Below are 21819 nucleotides of genomic sequence, written 5' to 3' on the forward strand. Positions count from 1 at the left end.
ATTTGAGAGAGAGAGAGAGAGAGAGAGAGGGGGAGAGAGATATTTGAGAGAGAGAGAGAGAGGGGAGAGAGATATTTGAGAGAGAGAGAGAGAGAGAGAGAGAGAGAGAGAGAGTCTAGATCATAGGTCTGCTGTTGAATGATACATGAGGTAAGCATTTTTTAAAAACAACAGAAACAATGAAAATCTCCTTCCAGAACGCAGTGTCCTGTGACTGACCCAAACATAATGGGAAGTGTCTCGCTCTCTCGCTGTCAGACAAGTGCTGCTCCTGTCATTCTTGGAAAGGGAGTCTTCAGTCCACCTTTATTTAATATTTTTCTGTTACTTTTTCATCTCTTTCTCAGTCTGTTTTTTTAATTAATTATTTATTTATTTATTTATTTGTAAAGTGTAGTGAGGCTTTAATTAAATATATTGTGATTTGATTAGACGTACTCTTTTCAGTCATTGCGTCCTTTATTTTCTGCCATTAATCTGACTTGCTTAGTTAAATAAAGTTAAAATAAAATAAATGAAATCTACGTGTTCACTCTGTACTGATCGTTGTTTATATGGTGTAAATGAGAAAAAGAGGAGAACATGAAATTCTTTGTAGGTGTGAATGACTCAAGGTTTTACCTTGAGATGTTCTGAGGCCTGTTCAGAGCTGTCAATGTCTGTGAGTGAGCCATGTAAACAAAGGTATTTTCACTGACACACAGACTACCAATACTACCAATACATAAAAAAAGACTTGTAAAGAAGAAAACATATAAATATATATTTTAAGAACTGTTTACAAATGTCATATAACAAAGAAAATCTAAATACAGAAGTTCTAGGTTCAAGTTAGTCCTCCTCATATACTAACCATATATTTGATGTGAGAAAATGATCAAGCAATGCACAAATAGCAGCAAACTATCACTTGAAGTGCTGGAATTGGATTAAGCTCATTTGACGTGGAGTGTTTGTGTAAAGTTGAATTGTCTGCTTAGCGCAGGCGTCTGGTGTGCAAGGATACATCAGCTGTTTCTGAGAAGCTGAGCACTTCCTTTCAGACGGTGAACATGTGTATTGGAGGAAGGTACTGAGAGAAGAGGGGAGGAGAGGAACGTAACAGCACACTGGGGACAACAAACCAGCACACAAGGAAAGCACTAAACTAAACAGATGAACTGCAGGGAGGGGGCAGACCTACAGGAAAGACAGAGTTATTCCACCACATCTCTCCCCTTCCCCTTTCCCCTCCCTCTCCTCCCCAAATCCAGTCTAAGCTGCCCGTGGAAGGCAGGTCACAGAGAAGTGGGTAAAATCCCTCCAGGTGATGGTGATTTCCTCCAGTACCCCCACCCTCTATCCAAACTCATCTGTAAGGGTTTAGCGCCTGTAAGGTAGGTGGGCTGCCACGGTCAGTTAGCTTACCATTACCATCTCTTAAGGAGGGCTAATGAAGTGCTAATTGTCTGAGTGGCCAGTGGAGGCTTTACTGTAAAGCCTCGGACACACAGGTGGGATTGTCTACCGTTAGCCGTCCGTGAGTACTTAGAACCTCTTAACAGGGTCTCCTGTTTCCACTAGGTAGAGAGGACACAACAGGCCGACAGTGGAGGAGCTCACACCGTCTGTGTTAGATTAGGGCCTGGCCCAGACAGTGGAGGAGCTCACACCGTCTGTGTTAGATTAGGGCCTGGCCCAGACAGTGGAAGAGCTCACACCGTCTGTGTTAGATTAGGGCCTGGCCCAGACAGTGGAGCTCAGATCTTCTGTGTTAGATTAGGGCCTGGTCCAGATAGTGGAGCTCAGATTTTCTGTGTTAGATTAGGGTCTGGCCCAGACAATGGATCTCTGATTTTATGTGTTAGATTAGGGCCTGGCCCAGACAGTGGAGGAGCTCACACCATCTGTGTTAGATTAGAGAAGAGAGGGAGGAGTATGGAGTAGAGAGAAGAGAGGGAGGAGTAGGGAGCATAGAGAGGAGAGGGGGGAGTACGGAGCATAGAGAGGAGAGGGAGGAGTAGGGAGCATAGAGAGGAGAGGGAGGAGTACGGAGCATAGAGAGGAGAGGGAGGAATAGGGAGCATAGAGAGGAGAGGGAGGAGTAGGGAGCATAGAGAGGAGAGGGAGGAGTAGGGAGCATAGAGAGGAGAGGGAGGAGTACGGAGCATAGAGAGGAGAGGGAGGAATAGGGAGCATGGAGAGGGAGGAGTATGGAGCATAGAGAGGAGAGGGAGTAGGGAGCATAGAGAGGAGAGGGAGGAGTACGGAGCATAGAGAGGAGAGGGAGGAGTAGGGAGCATAGAGAGGAGAGGGAGGAGTAGGGAGCATAGAGAGGAGAGGGAGGAATAGGGAGCATAGAGAGGAGAGGGAGGAGTACGGAGCATAGAGAGGAGAGGGAGGAGTAGGGAGCATAGAGAGGAGAGGGAGGAGTAGGGAGCATAGAGAGGAGAGGGAGGAGTACGGAACATAGAGAGGAGAGGGAGTAGGGAGCATAGAGAGGAGAGGGAGGAGTAGGGAGCATAGAGAGGAGAGGGAGGAGTAGGGAGCATAGAGAGGAGAGGGAGGAGTAGGGAGCATAGAGAGGAGGGGGAGGAGTAGGGAGCATAGAGAGGAGAGGGAGGAATAGGGAGCATAGAGAGGAGAGGGAGAAGTAGGGAGCATAGAGAGGAGAGGGAGGAGTAGGGAGCATAGAGAGGAGAGGGAGGAGTAGGGAGCATAGAGAGGAGGGGGAGGAGTAGGGAGCATAGAGAGGAGAGGGAGGAGTAGGGAGCATAGAGAGGAGAGGGAGGAGTATGGAGTAGAGAGAAGAGAGGGAGGAGTATGGAGTAGAGAGAAGAGAGGGAGGAGTATGGAGTAGAGAGAAGAGAGGGAGGAGTATGGAGTAGAGAGAAGAGAGGGAGGAGTAGAGAGAAGAGAGGAAGGAGTATGGAGTAGAGAGAAGAGAGGGAGGACTATGGAGTAGAGAGAAGAGAGGGAGGAGTAGAGAGAAGAGAGGAAGGAGTATGCAGTAAAGAGAAGAGAGGGAGGGTGTGGATCAATGGAAAGAAAACAGACTACCAAGTGAGAGTAATGAATAGAAAGGAAATGCTATGGAAGAGGAAGGGTTAATTAAGTAAGAAGGAATGACAAATAGACAAATGAGTTAAATGAGGAGAGAAAAACAGAGGCAGTGTTAAAGGCCTAGATGGAGGATGAGTGGCCAGGGCTCTCCCCTGCATTAACATCATAGCGTCTGCTATCCTAAATCTCCTTATGAAATCTACTCCTGCCACGGGTAATTACAATGAACAACTTCATATGGCACGTCTGCCTGGCTCCCAGATAAGGCAGGCCAGAGCGTGGCACCGACTCCTTCGCTTTGGAAGGGAAAATCCTTTATCTTATCTCTATCTTGGCAGAACAACCGGCTTCTGCCCAATTCCACCCTAATCTTCTGCGTAAACAATACTGATATTTCACCACCGCAGCAGAAAAAAAGAGAAAGAGAGAGGCTGGGAGGGAGGAAGCGAGGGAGGGACGGAGAAAATGGAGGAGAAAAGAGAGGAGACTGATAACATCACTCATTTACAACGCTCGCCCCTTCTGCCAAACCCCTGGTCCACTCTCAAATCATTTATTCTGCTGAACACTACCTCAGCATCCAAACGCTCCATATGAAAACACAGTCATACGGTATTTCATTCCAAGGCCATTTTGTCGGGCCTTAGGGCTAGATTCAATATGTAGTGTGGAAGATCCGCCTTATAGCGCAAGTGAAATTAAAAGGTCATTTCCGATTGAGCCGACATACAGTATGCACTCGTTTACCGTGAATGCAGTTTCTGCGAACGTGGGAACATTGCCTTAAAATTTCAGTTGCACTATAGATGTCACGCTCTGACCTAGGAGAGCTGTGTTTTCTCTGTTTAGCTAGGCCAGGGTGTGATAGGTGGGTGGGCATTCTATGTTTTGTTTTCTATGTTTTGGCCGGGTATGGTTTCCAATCAGAGGCAGGTGTCTATCGTTGTCTCTGATTGGAAGCCATACTTAGGCAGCCTGTTTTTCCTTTGTGTTTTGTGGGTAGTTGTTTTCCGTTTAGTTGTAAAGTACCTGACGGAACTGTCTGCTGTCATTTTTTTGGTTTAATTTGTAAGTGTTCATTCTTCTTTCATTAAAACTACAAGGTGAACATATTCCACGCTGCACTTTGGTCTACTCATTATGACGCCTGTGACAATAGCACAGATTTTCTGAACTACGGATTGAATCTAGGCCTTAACGTATATAGCTAAAATGCTCTGCATGGTCAATCCGACGTCTACATTTGCTGTGCAGCATTTACGGTGATACGGCCTCTTCAGAAGTCAGGGAATTCATACCTCTTATGTTTTACAGAGCAGTGCAGAGCTGTTGTGAAGGAAGTTGTCAAGGAAGTGAGTTTGTGTTTATACAGGATCTCCTGCCCCCACCTACCTTCAACCAATCATGTCAATGCGGAGCTATACGGAGCTATGAGGAGCCCTCCGCATAAAAAATTGACTTTAATACTTTGTCTGTGAGATAGGACCAGTCTGAAATTATGACCCACTGAACGTCTTTAGAATTAAAACAGATACAATACAGCAAATATTTCCTTGGATTTCTCTAGATATTTTACCTTTAGATAGAGTAGTGACATGGAGCAGGCGTCTCTTACAAGTGAGTAGAAGAGTTATACAGTTGTGTAAGAATCAGTCCAAGGAAACACTCACTCACATATTCTACAAAGATTTAGTTTTTCTTCTATTCATGTCCCCTAAGGTTCTCTCTCACATCATCCCTGCCTTAGGCCATTTCGCTCCTCTCTCTTTCTCTCTCCTCCATCTCTCTCCCTCCGTTTGTGTTTTGCCCTCTCTCAGAGGAGGTGAAGAGCTTCATCACTCTTTCCGTCGATGGGGCTGGATAACCCTCAGGGCTCTGGCAAATTAGAAATTCACTTTATTTAATCAGTACCACTCACACCTCCTTGGTCCACGTGACAGAAAGAGGAATGTGTCAAACACGTTACTCAATGGCAATGTCAACACATTCTCTTACTTCAATGCTGGTGAGGTACCTTTACTGATGGTGACAGTCAGTCCAACTACAAACTCTTCAATGATACAATATCTACAGACATATGTCATGCCCTGACCATAGAGAGCCCCTGGTGCGTGTCACCAGTCCAGTGCCACCTGTACTGGCTCCACGCACCAGGCCTCCAGTGCGCCTCTCCAGCCCGGAGCATCCTGTGCCGGCTCCACGTACTCGACCTGAGGAGCATGTCATCGGTCCAGTGCAGCCTGCGCCGATGCCCAGTCCAGGTACGGCATCCAGTACCGCTCCAAGGCCAAAGCCTTCCTCTGCAGCGATGCCCAGTCCAGGCACGGCGTTCAGCCCGGCGCCATGGCCGGATCCGGGGTCTGGGCAGGGGCGGCGACCCGCACCGGAGCCACGCACCAGGCCTCCAGTGCGCCTCTCCAGCCCGGAGCATCCTGTGCCGGCTCCACGTACTCGACCTGAGGAGCATGTCATCGGTCCAGTGCAACCTGCGCCGATGCCCAGTCCAGGCACGGCATCCAGTCCCGCTCCATGGCAGGAGCCTTCCTCTGCGCCGGTGCCCAGTTCAGGCACGGCGTCCAACCCAGCTCCATGGCCGGAGCCCTCCTCTGCGCCGGTGCCCAGTCCAGGTACGGCATCCAGTACCGCTCCAAGGCCGAAGCCTTCCTCTGCACCGATGCCCAGTCCAGGCACGGCGTTCAGCCCGGCGCCATGGCCGGATCCGGGGTCTGGGCAGGGGCGGCGACCCGCACCGGAGCCACCACCGACACTAGTCACCCCCCCCCCCCCCACCCTCCCCATTTGGTTTCAGGTTTTGCGGCCGGAGTCCGCACCTTTGGGGAGGGGTACTGTCATGCCCTGACCATAGAGAGCCCTTGGTTCTCTATGGTGTTGTAGGTCAGGGCGTGACTAGGGGGTGTTCTAGTCTTTTCATTTCTATGTTGGTGCTCTTGGTATGGTTCCCAATTAGAGGCAGCTGATGTTCGTTGTCTCTAATTGGGGATCATACTTAAGTTCTCCATTGTTCCCACCTGCTTTGTGGGATATTGTTTTGTGTATGTGCATGTAGCACCACTACTTTCACGTTTCGTTGTTGGTTTATTGTTTTGTAGAAGTTTCACTTAAATAAAAGATGTGGAACTCTAATCACGCTGCGCCTTGGTCTGTCTCTCGTCACGATCGTGACAACATAATGAATAATAATATACACAGAGTTGAGGGTCTCTCCAACTATGTTGTAATATATATATATATATATATATATATATGTATATATATATATATATACATATATACATAGATATAAGTAGAGTAAAAGGTCTGGTTCAGAGATATGTTTAGGAAGAATAAGTGACAGTTTGTAACCAAGCTAGCCAGGTGTGTGTTGAATACAGAGGCATCATCGCTTCTAGAGCAGTTTGCAGGAGAGGGATTATTTTGACCAATCTACTCCAAAACAAGATTAAGGGGACAGGATCATGTTTGATTGTCAGCTACAATAGCCACAACTGTGAAACAAGTCGGTTGGGCACGGGATCACACACAGGACATGCGTGAAAATCAGGGCATGGAGTAATCTTTTCTCTTAAGAACCACAGGAGACATTAAACCCATTTTAAGCGACTGTGATAAACAAGGTAGGCAGACCACTACTGTAGGTAGCTAGTGTGTGCGAGAGCTCAGAAAAATGGGCCAGGGACCACATTAACTGTCATTTTTTTGTCAACAATATACACACAATACTCTGATGTCAACGTGGGGAAAAAATCTGACATTTGTAAAAACAAGAATCATGAAAAATGTTAACTAATGTATCTTGATTAGATAAGTGTCAATACATGTTAAAATCACCTTTAGCAGCGATTATAGCTGTGAGTCTTTCTGGGTAAGTCTCAGAGCTTTCCACACCTGGATTGTGCAACCCTTACCCATTATTCTTTTAAAAATTCTTCAAGCCCTGTCAAATTGGTTGTTGATCATTGCTAGACAACCATTATCAGGTCTTGCCATAGATTTTCAAGCTGATTTAAGTTAAAACTGTAACTCGGCCACTCAGGAACATTCACTGTATTCTTAGTAAGCAACTCCATTGTAGATTTGACCTTGAGTTTTAGGTTATTGTCCTGCTGAAAGGTGAAGTCATCTCCCAGTGTCTGGTGGAAAGCAGACTGAACTAGGTTTTTCTCAAGGATTTTGCCTATGTTTAGCTCCATTCTGTTTATTTTTTATCCTGAACTCCCCAGACCTGAACAATTACAAGCATGCCCATAACATGATGCAGCCACCACTATGCTTGAAAATATGGAGAGTGGTACTCAGTAATGTGCTGTATTTGCCCCAAACATAACACTTTGTATTCATATCAGGTGAGACCCAAATGCAGACTGTGTTGAAGTAACAATATTTATTACAGCAACAGGGGCAGGCAAACGACAGGTCAATGCAGGCAGGGGTCGGTAATCCAGAGTAGTGGGGCAAAGGTACAGGACGACAGGCAAGTTCAGGTCAGGCATAGGTCTGTAATCCAGAGTGGGGCCATGGGCTCAGGGGCAGGGGCAGGCAGAGGGGTCAGGCAGGCGGGCTCAGAGTTCTTGGATACTGGTCGGAGCTGCGGAAGTGAAGTGGCCGGGCTTTACTGAACCCCTCCCGGAGGTCCTGGGATTCCTTGGGAATGGAGAAGTCCGGGGCAATTTCCAAGCCCCCAGGAAGACATCCCGGGGCAGGCAGAGCTGATTTCAGGCAATGAGTGTGGCAGAACAGGCTCCAGCCCACGATGGCACCAGTAGACTAGTCGATCGAGGAATTGTGTTGCTGGAGCCAAGAGAATCCCAATACCACAGGAACCTGCGGAGACTCAATTAGCAGGAATTGGATCATCTCGCTGTGGTTCCCCGACACTCGTAGGTTGATGGGGGTGGTATGGTGGGTGACCTGGCCTATAGAGCGCCCGTCCAGCGCTCTAACATCAATGGGAATGGAGAGGGGTTGAGTGGGGATGCCCAAACACGAGTCGATGAGTATCTGGAGAGACTCGGAACGGTTGCCCCACAGCAGGGTGGCATGGAGATGGGGCAAGTAGGGGGAGATGCAAAATGATCCTTAAGACCCACCAGAGTACTCAGGAACTCGGGTAAACTCAGATCCTCTCGGGGACGAAGACCCCGGGGACTTCTGGAGTTCATCAGATGCAAGGTGGATCCTTGAGTGAGCGATTGGGACCGCAATCAGACCTCTTTTCCCTCCTACGTTCCCGTAGCCGACCATCGATCTGGATGGTTAAAGCGATGAGTGAGTCGAGATCCGTAGGTAGTTCCCTTGCTTTCAAGCTCGTCCTTTACTTCCTCTGATAATCCGTGCAGGAACGTGTCGAACAGCGCTTCCGGTTTCCAGGCACCCTCCGTTGCTAGCGTGCGGAAATCCACCGTATAGTCTGCCACACTGAGGGAGTCCTGCAGAAGCTGGAGTAACTTCCGGGAAGCCTGCGGATTGTTGCTCCCACACTGCCGTGGCCCAGGCGAGTGCCCTCCTCCTACGAACACGCTGCATTTTGGTCCGCTCCTTCAAACAGCCATAAGAGGACCAAGCAGCGTGGAATGGAGCAGCAGGTGAAATGGACTTGGGAGGAAATTTTGGACGCGGAAGGACCCTGGAGTCAGGCTGGGGAGTATCGCCGACCGAAGGAGGAACTGGAGGCAGCGAAGGCAGAGCGGCGTTTCTTTGATGCGCTGTACAAGTCACGAGGCAAGTGCGAGAGGCAGCCCCGCACACGGGGAGTTTGGCGGAGCGGGTGACGAGGCAAGCACCGAGCTATGCGGTGATGCGCACTGTATCGCCAGTGAGCATTCACAGGCCGGTGCGATCTGTGCCCGCGCCCTGCATTAGTCGAGCTAGGTTGAGCATCCAGCCAGAACGGGTTATGCCAGATCTACGCTCGAGATCTCCAGTGCGCCTCCACGGCCCAGTATATCCTGCTCCTGCCCCACGTACCCAGCCTCCAGTGCGCCTGCCCAGTCCGGGGTGTCCTGTTCCTGCTCCTTGCACTCTCCCTCCAGTGCGCAGCCATAACCCGGTACAGCCAGTGCCTGCTGTGAGCACTCGGCCCTTAGTGTGTCTCCCCAGTCCGGTGAGACCGATTCCTGCTCCTCGCACTATTCCTCCAGTGCGCAGCCATAACCCGGTACAGCCAGTGCCTGCTGTGAGCACTCGGCCCTTAGTGCGTCTCCCCAGTCCGGTGAGACCGATTCCTGCTCCTCGCACTCTCCCTCCAGTGCGCCTCCATAGCCCAGTACGTCCTGTGCCTGCTCCCCGCACTCGCCCTGAGGTGCGTGTTACTAGTCTGGCGCCTCCTATGCCAGCTCCACGCATCAGGCCTCCAGGACGCCTGCCCAGTCCGGGGTGTCCTGTGCCTGCTCCCCGCACTCGACCTGAGGTGTGTGTTACCAGTCTGGCGCCACCTATGCCAGTCCCACGCATCGGACCTCCAGTGCGCATCCCTAGTCCAGAGCCTTGAGCGGCGGTCTGCAACCCAGAGCCTTGAGCGGCGGTCTGCAGCCCAGAGCCTTGAGCGGCGGTCTGCAGCCCAGAGCCTTGAGCGGCGGTCTGCAGCCCAGTGCCTTGAGCGGCGGTCTGCAGCCCAGTGCCTTGAGCGGCGGTCTGCAGCCCAGTGCCTTGAGCGGCGGTCTGCAGCCCAGTGCCTTGAGCAGCGGTCTGCAGCCTAGTGTCTTCAGTGGCGGCCTTTAGCCCAGAGTCTTCAGCGGCGGTTGGCGGTCCGAAGCCTCCGGTGATGATCAATGGTCTGGTTCCTCCGGACATACAGAAGTGGGGGGGATCAGCGGGTGGTGGGAGTACTACGCCCGGAACCAGAGCCGCCGCCATAGACACTAGTCACCCACCATACCCTCCCTTTGTGTTTTGTGGTTGTTTTTTGGGGGGGTTTTTTGCATTCGGAGTCTGCACCTTTTGGGGGGGGGGGGGGACTGTCATGTCCTGACCCTAGTAAGATGTAATTTTCTATAGTAGAGTAGGGCAGGGGGTGTTTTGGGCTGATCTATGTTTTCTATTTCTATGTTTAAGTTTTAGTTTTCTATTTCTATGTTGGGATTGTTTGGGGTTGATCTCTAATTGGAGGCAGCTGATCCTCATTTGCCTCTAATTAGAGATCATATTTAAGTAGGGGTTTTTCTCATTGTTTGTGGGTTATTATCTTTTGAGTAGTGTGTTTTCCTCTCTGCGTCACGGTTTGTTGTTTTGTATTTCAGTTATTGCATTCAGTTTCACTTTTAATAAATATGTGGAACTACGAACACACTGCATTTTGGTCCGCTCCTTCGAACAGCCGTGACGCATACAAAACCTTATTAAATTCAGGCTGTAACACAACAGAATGTGGAAAAAGTCAAGGGGTGTGAATAGTTTCTGAAGGCGTTGTATGCACAGTAGCAGGACAGAACTGTCTTTTTTGTGTGGACATTGTATCGTGGGTGTGTAAGAAGTGTGTCTATGTAAGTGCAAGTGCATATATGTGTCTGTCTATTTTCAAGTGACAATATGTTACAGTAAATAATGTGTGTATGTCTTAAACCTAGCTAAGGCTTCAGTCTGTTTCCTGGCTGCACTCAGAAGTGAATTGAATCAGTGATGGTATGTGACCTGAAGTGAGGCAATGAGCAGAGCACCATAGGACATGAATGAAGGAATGCAGGAATGAAGGTCGTTAACTACACACCAAAGAAAAAAATAAGCTTTAGTAGGTCTATAGCAAAAGAATCGGACAGACATACCTTATTCTTCCTCTACAGCATTTACTCAGACGACTGTAATCCAATCAGTGAGCAAGATACTATAGTGTGTTTAGATACATCAGTCAGCTGCCTGGACAAAGGACGTCAGAGTGAGTAATCTGTGCTGGGCTTTGTGTCCTGAATGAGTCAGGCTGCCATGTCTATCTTCAGACATGACTCAGCGATAACTTAAGCGAGCAGTAATTGGAATGGAGACACTCCGTCCGCCACTGTCTGAGAGGTATTGTCCTATCACATTAAAGCCTTCATTAGTTCTTTACTTTTTAAACAAGAACAATTCCTCTAATGGGAGGTTCTAAGAGGACTGAGCTCTTTCATAGATTTGGACCATTATGTGTTGAATGTGTGAGAATGTGTATTACTATTGGTGTGTGTGTGTGATTGGTGTGTCTCATCCGTCTACACTCCCTCCTCACATATCTTTAGCAGGCCACAGTGCAGTGGTGTGATGTGGCCTGGGCGGCTGGTTGACCCAGTGAGGAGAGCAAAGAGCGGCCCAGAGAGGTGAGTGTGTCTGGGGCTTTCTGTCCCTAGCCGTCCCCTTGTCAGCGCTGGAGGCTGGGCCCTGATGTGATGGCTGGAGGGGCAGATGAGACTGGATGGGAGATGATCCCTGAATGGAGAGAAAAACACAACCCTAGTGACATGGCCCACCACCAACATGATGATGTGTAAATGAGACAACACCCCCCTCCTCCCCCTGCCTGTCCCGCCCGATCATCCTCACAGAGTGGTGAGCTCAGCACAGTCTGGGAGAAACACACGCACACACACACTCTGAAACATCATCCTTTCCAAAACTAACATGCAATCAGCCAACCTGGCAACCCAGGACTCTGTAAGTTCTGAGGACTCAGTGGCTTGGCTTTTGTTCTGGATAGCTTAGCTGACCACTGGAAATACCAAAGGTGACCGAACAGGCACAATCCATTTTTGTTATTTAAGCTTTATTTAGGCAGGTGGAGTCCTATTGAGAGGTCTCTTTTACGACGGTCACTGCATGACAAAAAAGTACCCAATCAAGACAGCATAGGAGCATAGGAAATACAAAGAAACATACAAAAAACACAATAATAAAATAAAAAACTGGCCACAACCATGCCCTCATGCAGTTCAACTTCATAGCCAGAGCCAGGAGTTTTCCTGATTACGTGATCGGATCAGTAAAAACTCTGGGCTCTATAACTGTTCATTCATAGAATACAGTGACACCAGAAAAATACCTAATGCTCAGTCAAAAGTAACCTGGAGATTATTTCACACTCACCCACTCTCTTTCTCTAACTCTCTCACACTCTCTAGCATCAAGGGTTGCAGTCAAAGAACATTTATGTTTCCCCATTCCCCTTTAATGGTTTTATTAGAAGTGGGGAGAATGTGTGATCAGGGATGTGACCCCCATCCTTTTAGAGCTTTAATAATCCACAGTAGCTAGTGCAGCAGAGCTAGATGACACACATGGGCCCGCTGCCTTTGTCTGGGAGGGAGAACATGATTATTAATAAACTATTCACATCATTGGAAGGAGAATGGGAAGAGGAGAAGCTGGTGAAGGCAGCAGTCAGCCAGCCAGTTGACTGCTGACGGTAATTAAACTCATGGTATTAAAAGTGTGCCGCGTCTCCTCCAGGAAGAGAGAGAGGAGAAGATCTGCTGTGATACCTTTCCGCCCCCCTCTATTTCTCTCTCCACCACCACCCCTCCCCTCCGCTTTCAGGGGGAAATTATAACCTAGCATGCACACTTTAATATTTCAGCATCTAAGTGAGTGTGACAGCCTCTCTTTGTGTCATTCTCCCCTCCCACTCTTTCCCTCCTCCGTCCCTCATTCCCTCCTTCTCTCCCTCCACCTTCTCTTCTCATCTCGTTTGCTTAGCGTTCTCAACGGCTGAACTTTTTTATCATGTGACGGGAACGAGAGATGAAGAAAAACAAAAACAAATCAAACTCAAAAGCAGAAAAAACACGGAGGTATCAGGGCGTGCTCTGCTCGGCGAGAGCGTCTCAGTCTCTCTGTGAGGTTAACCACGCCACATTGCCGTGGCCAACCTAAAGTGAGGAGATGTATATTACCCCTCGTCCCTGTCCCCGTCCCTCTCCACCCTATCTGTGGTGTCAGGATGAGGAACCAGGAAGTGATATCTTCTTCAGAGAGGGTTAGACTGATATGGAGGTACAGCTGGGGATGGGTGAGGTGGGGGGAGGGGGGGTTTGTAGTGCAGTACACAGGCAAGATTAAGTTACGTCACAGCTTTGGGTTTTGTTCTGAGCCTGATAACATGTCACCTTCCATCTCTCAGCAGACTCCTGTTTGTGAAAGTACAGTACACACTTAGAAAGAAATAAGCTATTTAGAACCTAAAGGGGTTCTTCAACTGTTCCCACAGGAGAACCATTTGAGGAACCCTTTTTTGGTTCCAGGTAGAACCCTTTTGGTTCCAGGTAGAACCCTTTCCACAGAGGGTTCTACATGGAACCAAAAAGGGTTTTACCTGAAACCGAAAAGGTTTCTACCTGGAACCAAAAAGTGTTCTGCTATGGGCACAGCCAAAGAAACCTTTTGGAACCCTTTTTTCTAAGAGTGTAGGTGGAATTTAGGATGGTTGGATTGTTAGGTGAACTTACCTCAAGACGGAATCATCTCTACAGCCACAGCCAGCAGATAAAGCCAGCCAATCCATCTTATACTGTATGTATGAAACAGACCAGATCCAACCTGAATGTGAGCTGTATAGCCAAACCTTTATGCATGTGTGTGTCTAAACTGAATGTGAGATGTGAATGTGAGATGTATAGCCTACCTGTATGTGTGTCAGCTGAATTATAGAGCATGTTATTCAAGGTCAAGGGACTGGAAGAGGTTGCAATATGTAGGTGTTCATAGCCACTATGATACAAATCAATTATTCACCAGTCAGTCAATTGCTGGTATAATATTTGAGAATTAATACTCAATATGTTTTTCAAAATGAAAGCTTTATACATTATCAGGAAATCCTTTCCACACAAAGAATAAATAAATATTTATTTTGAAGATTAAAAAATAAATAAGATCATTGAACTAAGGTGCATGTACGTGTTTGTCTAACAGACACAAATACCCACATTGACTTGCGCACACACACACACACATAGCATAGCAGAATTGATCATATAATTTACTCCTCTCTATTATGCTACAATGATATTGATCAAATAATTCCTAGAGCAGGATTCAGACTGCCAAAATGGCAAAAATGTTCTTGCTGTACTTAAGCATGTTCCATAATGGCTTTCTTATTGATCATCTCTCCCATCTTCCCTCTGCATGCAAACAAGTCCTTTTCATAGGACTATAGAGTGAACAGCACAAACAAGAAATGGCTCATGGCACATGTTTGTGTGTTCATCAAATTCTGAAATTAAGTAACTGAAGTGGCCCTCTCATCCAACTCCTCAGAATAGAAACAAATTGTGGGCACTCACTCCTGCTGTAATTTAGAAACAATTTGAAGATTACGGCAACTGAAAGGCAATTTGACCCCATTTTCCTATAGCTAAGGCTCCTGTGCTTGATTTCCTTCCTGTGTACTTCTGCTGTAGGGCTCCTGAGAGGCCTGAGGCAGAGGAGACAGGGAGGGTGAGAGGAGCAGAGGATAGTGGGGAGGGAGGAGCAGAGGAGAGTCTCTCTCTGTCTCACACTCCAGAGGCTCTCCAGATGAGCAATAGACACTGACAATCACACTGTCTAGCAAAAACAACCCTTCCCCCTATACCTCCACCCCCAACCACCACGCCTCCCTATCTTCCCCCTATACCACCAACCATCACGCCTCCCTACCTTCCCCCTATACCTCCACCTCCACCACCAACCATCACGCCTCCCTACCTACCCACTATACCTCCACCCCAACCATCACGCCTCCCTACCTACCCCCTATACCTCCACCACCAACCATCACGCCTCCCTACCTACCCCCTATACCTCCACCCCAACCATCACACCTCCCTACCTACCCCCTACACCTCCACCGCAACCATCACACCTCCCTACCTTCCCCCTATACCTCCACCTCCACCACCAACCATCACGCCTCCCTACCTACCCCCTGTACCTCCACCCCAACCATCACACCTCCCCACCTACCCCCTACACCTCCACCGCAACCATCACACCTCCCTACCTTCCCCCTATACCTCCACCTCCACTACCAACCATCACGCCTCCCTACCTACCCACTATACCTCCACCCCAACCATCACACCTCCCTACCTACCCCTTACACTCTTAGGAAAAGGGTTCCAAAAGGGTTCTTTGGCTGTCCCTGTAGGAGAACCCTTTTTGGTTACAAGTAGAACTATGTTGGGTTCCATGTAGAATCCTCTGTGTAAAGGGTTCTACATGGAACCCAAAAGGGTTCTACCTGGAACCAAAAAGGGTTCTCCTATAGGGACAGCCGAAGAACCATTTTAGGTTCAACATAGTACCTTTTTTCTACGAGTGTACAGTCGTGGCCAAAAGTTTTGAGAATGACACAAATATTAATTTTCACAAAGTTTGCTGCTTCAGTGTCTTTAGATATTTTTGTCAGATGTACTATGGAATACTGAAGTATAATTACAAGCATTTCATAAGTGTCAAAGGCTTTTATTGACAATTACATGAAGTTGATGCAAAGAGTCAATATTTGCAGTGTTGACCCTTTGCAGTGTTGACCTCTGCAATCCACCCTGGCATGCTGTCAATTAACTTCTGGGCCACATCCTGACTGATGGCAGCCCATTCTTGCATAATCAATGCTTGGAGTTCGTCAGAATTTGTGGGGTTTTGTTTGTCCACCAGCCTCTTGAGGATTGACCACAAGTTCTCAATGAGATGAAGGTCTGGGGAGTTTCCTGGCCATGGACCCAAAATATCGATGTTTTGTTCCCCGAGCCACTTAGTTATTACTTTTGCCTTATGGCAAGGTGCTCCATCATGCTGGAAAAGGCATTGTTTGTCAACAAACTGTTCCTGGATGGTTCAGAGAAGTTGCTCTCGGAGGATGTGTTGCTACCATTCTTTATTCATGGCTGTGTTCTTAGGCAAAATTGTGAGTGAGCCCATTCCCTTGGCTGAGAAGCAACTCCACACATGAATGGTCTCAGGATGCTTTACTGTTGGCGTGACACAGGACTGATGGTAGCGCTCACCTTGTCTTCCCCGGACAAGCTTTTTTCCGGAAGCCCCAAACAATCGGAAAGGAGATTCACCAGAGAAAATGACTTTACCCCAGTCCTCAGCAGTCCAATCCCTGTACCTTTTGCAGAATATCAGTCTGTCCCTGATGTTTTTCCTGGAGAGAAGTGGCTTCTTTGCTGCCCTTTCTTGACACCAGGCCATCCTCCAAAAGTCTTCGCCTCACTGTGCATACAGATGCACTCACACCTGACTGCTGCCATTCCTGAGCAAGCTCTGTACTGGTGGTGCCCCGGTCCCGCAGCTGAATCAACTTTAGGAGACAGTCCTGGCGCTTGCTGGACTTTCTTGGGCGCCCTGAAGCCTTCTTCACAACAATTGAACTGCTCTCCTTGAAGTTCTTGATGATCCGATAAATGGTTGATTTAGGTGCAATCTTACTGGCAGCAATATCCTTGCCTGTGAAGCCCTTTTTGTGCAAAGCAATGATGACGGCACGTTTTCCTTGCAGGTAACCATGTTTGACAGAGGAAGAACAATGATTCCAAGCACCACCCTCCTTTTGAAGCTTCCAGTCTGTTTTTCTAACTCAATCAGCATGACAGAGTGATCTCCAGCCTTGTCCTCGTCTATACTCACACCTGTGATAACGAGAGAATCACTGACATATTGTCAGCTGGTCCTTTTCTGGCAGAGCTGAAATGCAGTGGAAATGTTTTTGGGGGATTCAGTTAATTTGCACGGCAAAGAGGGACTTTGCAATTAATTGCAATTCATCTGATCACTCTTCATAACATTCTGGAGCATATGCATATTACCATCATACAAACTGAGGCAGCAGACTGTGAAAATTAATATTTGTGTCATTCTCAAAACTTTTGGCCACGACTGTATACCTCCACCCCCAACCATCACACCTCCTTACCTACCCCCTATACCTCCACCCCCAACAATCACACCTCCCTACCTAGTCCCTATACCTCCAACCATCACACCTCCCTACCTACCCCCTATACCTCCACCCCCAACCATCACACCTCCCTATCTACCCCTTATACCTCCACCCCAACATCACACCTCCTTACCTACCCCCTACACCTCCACCCCAACCATCACACCTCCCTACCAATCCCTTATACCTCCACCCCCAACCATCACACCTCCTTACCTACCCCCTACACCTCCACCCCAATCATCACACCTCCCTACCTACCCCCTATACCTCCAACCATCACACCTCCCTACCTACCCCTTATACCTCCACCCCCAACCATCACACCTCCTTACCTACCCCCTATAGCTCCACCCCAACCATCACACCTCCTTACCTACCCCCTATACCTCCAGCCATCACACCTCCCTACCTATCCCCTACCCCTATACCTCCAACCATCACGCCTCCCTACCTACCCCCTATAACTCTAACCCCAACCATCACACCTCCCTACCTACCCCTATACCTCCAACCATCACACCTCCCTACCTACCCCCTATACCTCCACCCCAACCATCACACCTCCCTACCTACCCCCTACACCTCCACCCCAACCATCACACCTCCCTACCTACCCCCTACACCTCCACCCTAACCATCACACCTCCCTACCTACCCCCTATACCTCCACCCCCAACCATCACACCTCCCTACCTACCCCTATACCTCCAACCATCACACCCCCCTACCTACCCCCTATACCTCTAACCCTCACACCTCCCTACCTACACCCTATACCTCCACCCCCAACCATCCCACACACACCGTCGTCTCAAACAGGAAAGGCACATTGGCTGGCCATCAAACAGTTGCCATGGGTAACGGTGACATGTCGACCCTGGAAGTCAAGAGAACACAGCCTTTTGTCACAGAGGTGAACTTCACGGGCCATTGGCTTGACGGACGGCTCTGAGAAACCATGTCACTGTGATGACATCAACTACCTCTGAGCGCAAGGTGAGACTGGGGACACGTTTAACAGTAGGCTCACACACAGCTGAGGCACCATTGAAATGAGCATCATGACCTGAAAATCTAGCAAAGGAAATACAAACACAATACTCCCACCAAGCAATTACTGTACCACCAATGACATATTTAATACCAGCCCCTCAATCAGGAAAGATACCCCCCCTAAATCAGGAAAGATACCCCCCCTCAATTCATACTACACATAGTAGAGTCAGTGCACCAACACCTCACCGGACAATAACAGTGGACTTCCCTAGTGCAAGCAGACCCTGTTTATATCTGTCTTTGAGTGTCAGCGGCCCATGGCCCCCCATGTTGATGGCCCAGCTCCAGCTTCAGCTCCAGCCCTGTTTGTGGTGAGAGAGAGCGTCCTCAGAAGTGCAGCTGGTGGCACAAAGGCAGCGATGTGGGGATGTGACACCTCCTGTCTCGGTACACAGGCCTCAGCGGGGACACGGGTGACAGGCGTGTCAGGCCCACTCGCTGATAAAGCTCTCTCCCTCTCCTCTCCCTCGTTCCTCTCCTCTCCTTCTCTCCTGTCTGTTTGATCCTGTGTGAAAGGCTTACAGAGGGAGGAAGGGAGTGAGGGAGAGAAGGAGGGAGAGAAGGAGACGGAGGGAGAGAGATTAAGACCAGAGCAAGAGTGACATTGGATCAACTCACTTTCACTTCCCCTCCACTGTTGTGTCTATCAGCCGTCCATGCTGCTAATGTCCTTGACACACAACCAGCCTCGCCACACACACTGGTGTGTCCATTGGATGCACACACACACACAATCCCCCCCAATGCACTCAGCCACTGCCTGCCACCCACCCCTCCAAAGAGAAACAGAAAAAATTAATCATTAAAATGTGGAAGTGCCTCTAATGCTCGGTCACTCTGACAGCGCAAGGATAATGTTTAAAACAATCCTACTTAACCCTCTCTCTCAGTACCAAATATACACACAACCACACACACAGTCACTCACACACTCGCACACACACTACCACCCCCTCCACTTCAAATACTCATCCACTCCCCCTCCATCCTTTATCCATCAATATTCATGCACAAAGGGAAGCATCTCTGGGAGTCCTGTGATTTGCATGCGATAAATAAATGAAAGAAGCCAATCAAGCTCTTCCACTGGAGCCTGGCAGCCTGCAGTGGGGAGACAGAGGCGCTGAGCTGGTTAAAATTGCATGACAATCGCTCAGGTTAAGAGAAGGAGACAACAACCAGGAGGGGGGAAGAGAATAAAAATCGGACCAGACAGCAGTTTATATAAAAAAGGTTAATGGGAAAAAAAGAAAAAGAAAACAAAATCTTGGAGGGCCCCGGCGTTTGCTCCATGCAGTAATGAATTTCAAATAAGTTATTCACTTCAGGAGTAAGTGGCTTGCACAAAGTCCTTACAGCTGGTTTGTTGAGATAATTGATTTTCAAATAGTTTGAAGACGAGGGAGGCAGGCAGATGACAACTACGACGGGGTACCAGCCAATTCTGAGAGCTGTATCAGTTTAATTAGAACTGCGCCCGGCCTCCGACACGGCCTCTTTCCTGTGCGAATTAAAACATCCCTGTGACTCGCCGCCGACGCCACACTGATAAATGTTTCATGCCGGCCCACCACCACTCCTCTCCGACTCCCCCTCTCTGTCCTCGCTCAGGGCACTGTATGCTAGCTAAACTTCTTGCTCCTTTTCAATAGACCGTTGACATAGCATGCAAGGCTGGGCTGGCTGACACAGATAACTCCGGGGACAGCAGAGCCACGGCCTGAATGAGATGCATTAGCGGCTGGATTTGAATTGGCAATGTAATTTACCACAACTCCCTGTTTAATTTATAGAGAGAGAGAGAAAGAGAGAGAGAGAGAGAGAGAGAGAGAGAGAGAGAGAGAGGAGGCAGCCTTCCATGCATATGCTTACGGAATGACAATCACAAACAGCAGAGAGAGAGAGAGAGAGAGAGAGCGAGAGAGAGAGAGAGAGAGAGCGAGAGAGAGAGAGAGAGAGAGAGAGGAGATAAAAAGAGAGAGAAGTGAGAGATGTTAGTGTTTTTGTCAGGGGACACAAGCACATCCGTACGTTGAAGGACAGATGGATGGAAGGGTTACATGCATATTTGATGAGTGTTTGTGTGCCCAGGTGAGTTGAAGAATACATTTTCTCAGGTTTATGTTGCAAAGAGGCTAGGCAATTGATATCCCAATTAATCTTAACTAAATATGTACCTCATCCTTTTTCACACATCTTGGCTTGGCATGTTATGTGTTTATTAAAGATTATAGTCAATCTGTGGCAGCCACATTTTGCTTCATAAGCTCACTCAGGATCATTGGCTGGTTGACACCATTGGGCCTAAGGCCCAGATCCACACAATACACCGAATTGGTTGTGGACTAAGAGGGTAATCTCTTGCCCCTGTTTTGTGATTGATCATTGCTCCCTGTGTAAACTGGAGCAAAATGACATCCAATCCCCTGTCATTGAGGAACTGAACTGTGCTGAAAGCAACACAGAGTGCAGGCTCTGCACAGACATGCACTTTTAGGGGTATTTTTTGACAGACAGACACACACGTGCACACACACACACACACACACACACACACACACACACACACACACACACACACACACACACACACACACACCACACACACACACACACACACACACACACACACACACACACACACACACACACACCCATTTCGCCCATGCTCGGAGAAGAGCTGTGAGTTTGTTTGTGATTCAGATTGACAGGGCTCTTAGGAAGTGGTGTGCCTACTGTAATTACATGCACTTGAGAAATGCCCGGTTGGAGAGTGTAATCAACTCTCACACTTTACATTCCAGCCCAGATTAGGAACAGACCTCTGTGTTCACTGGAATCCTATCTGGGAGAAAAAATACACACCTGTTTGTCCCGCAGGCCTGTGTCCAAAACATCATCATCATCATCATCAGCTCCTCTGTCATTATCACCTGGCTCCATCATCATCATTCTCACCACCACCACCACCATCATCACCAACACTGTAACTCTGAACCAAAAAATCAGACTCTCTTTCTTATAATCCCTCCCCAAGTAATGTATTTTAAAGTTAGGACCTAAGCCACTATGAATAGTTTCTGGCTATCCAAATATGCCCAAATATGTCTTCCTTAGAAAATATCATGGAAGGTCAATGGTCAGTACAGGAAATGATGTCAGTGAACAAAGAGCTGTTGAGAGAAATGGACAAAAGGGCCTATATGACTCTTCCTACTATTCCTGTCAGTGACCCTGGCTGTTTCCGAATACCCATACTAGCGTACTACATACTTAAACTGCATACTATGTACTGATCGTTGCATACTATTTGGCATGTACCGTTTAGTAAAAAGTATACAGTATGCCACGGCCGCAACGCAGAAGTGACTGGCTGAGTAGGTGGGGCTGGGCCGACTGTGGGGGGAGTCAACAGACATGCATGGCATTAACCAGCCTGATAATAGCTCTTTTCCAATTCAATGAATTTCTCTAAAGTCTGAATAGAACAGGAATGGAGTTATAGGCCTACTCTGACTGTTTAGAGACAGACTATCACATTCAACCTATACCATAGTCCACATAGCCCATCTATCCTGTTTTAAAAAGGACTGAAGACAGAAACAGACAGTGCCATTCAACATATAGCGTATTGCCCATCTATCCTGTTTAAAAAGGACTGAAGACAGAAACAGACAGTGCCATTCAACATATAGCGTATTGCCCATCTATCCTGTTTAAAAAGGACTGAAGACAGAAACAGACAGTGCCATTCAACATATAGCGTATTGCCCATCTATCCTGTTTAAAAAGGACTGAAGACAGAAACA

At 48.1% G+C, this 21819-nt stretch overlaps 1 pseudogene; it reads right to left on the reverse strand.

Moving 5' to 3' along the window:
• Positions 1–20983, reverse strand: part of LOC106588146 (uncharacterized) — a 32234-nt pseudogene extending 11251 nt beyond the window's left edge.
• Positions 20984–21819: the final 836 nt, after the last annotated feature.

This window comes from Salmo salar, chromosome 28 (genome assembly GCF_965601325.2).
Source record: "Salmo salar chromosome 28, fSalSal1, whole genome shotgun sequence".
Taxonomy (NCBI): Eukaryota; Metazoa; Chordata; class Actinopteri; order Salmoniformes; family Salmonidae; genus Salmo; species Salmo salar.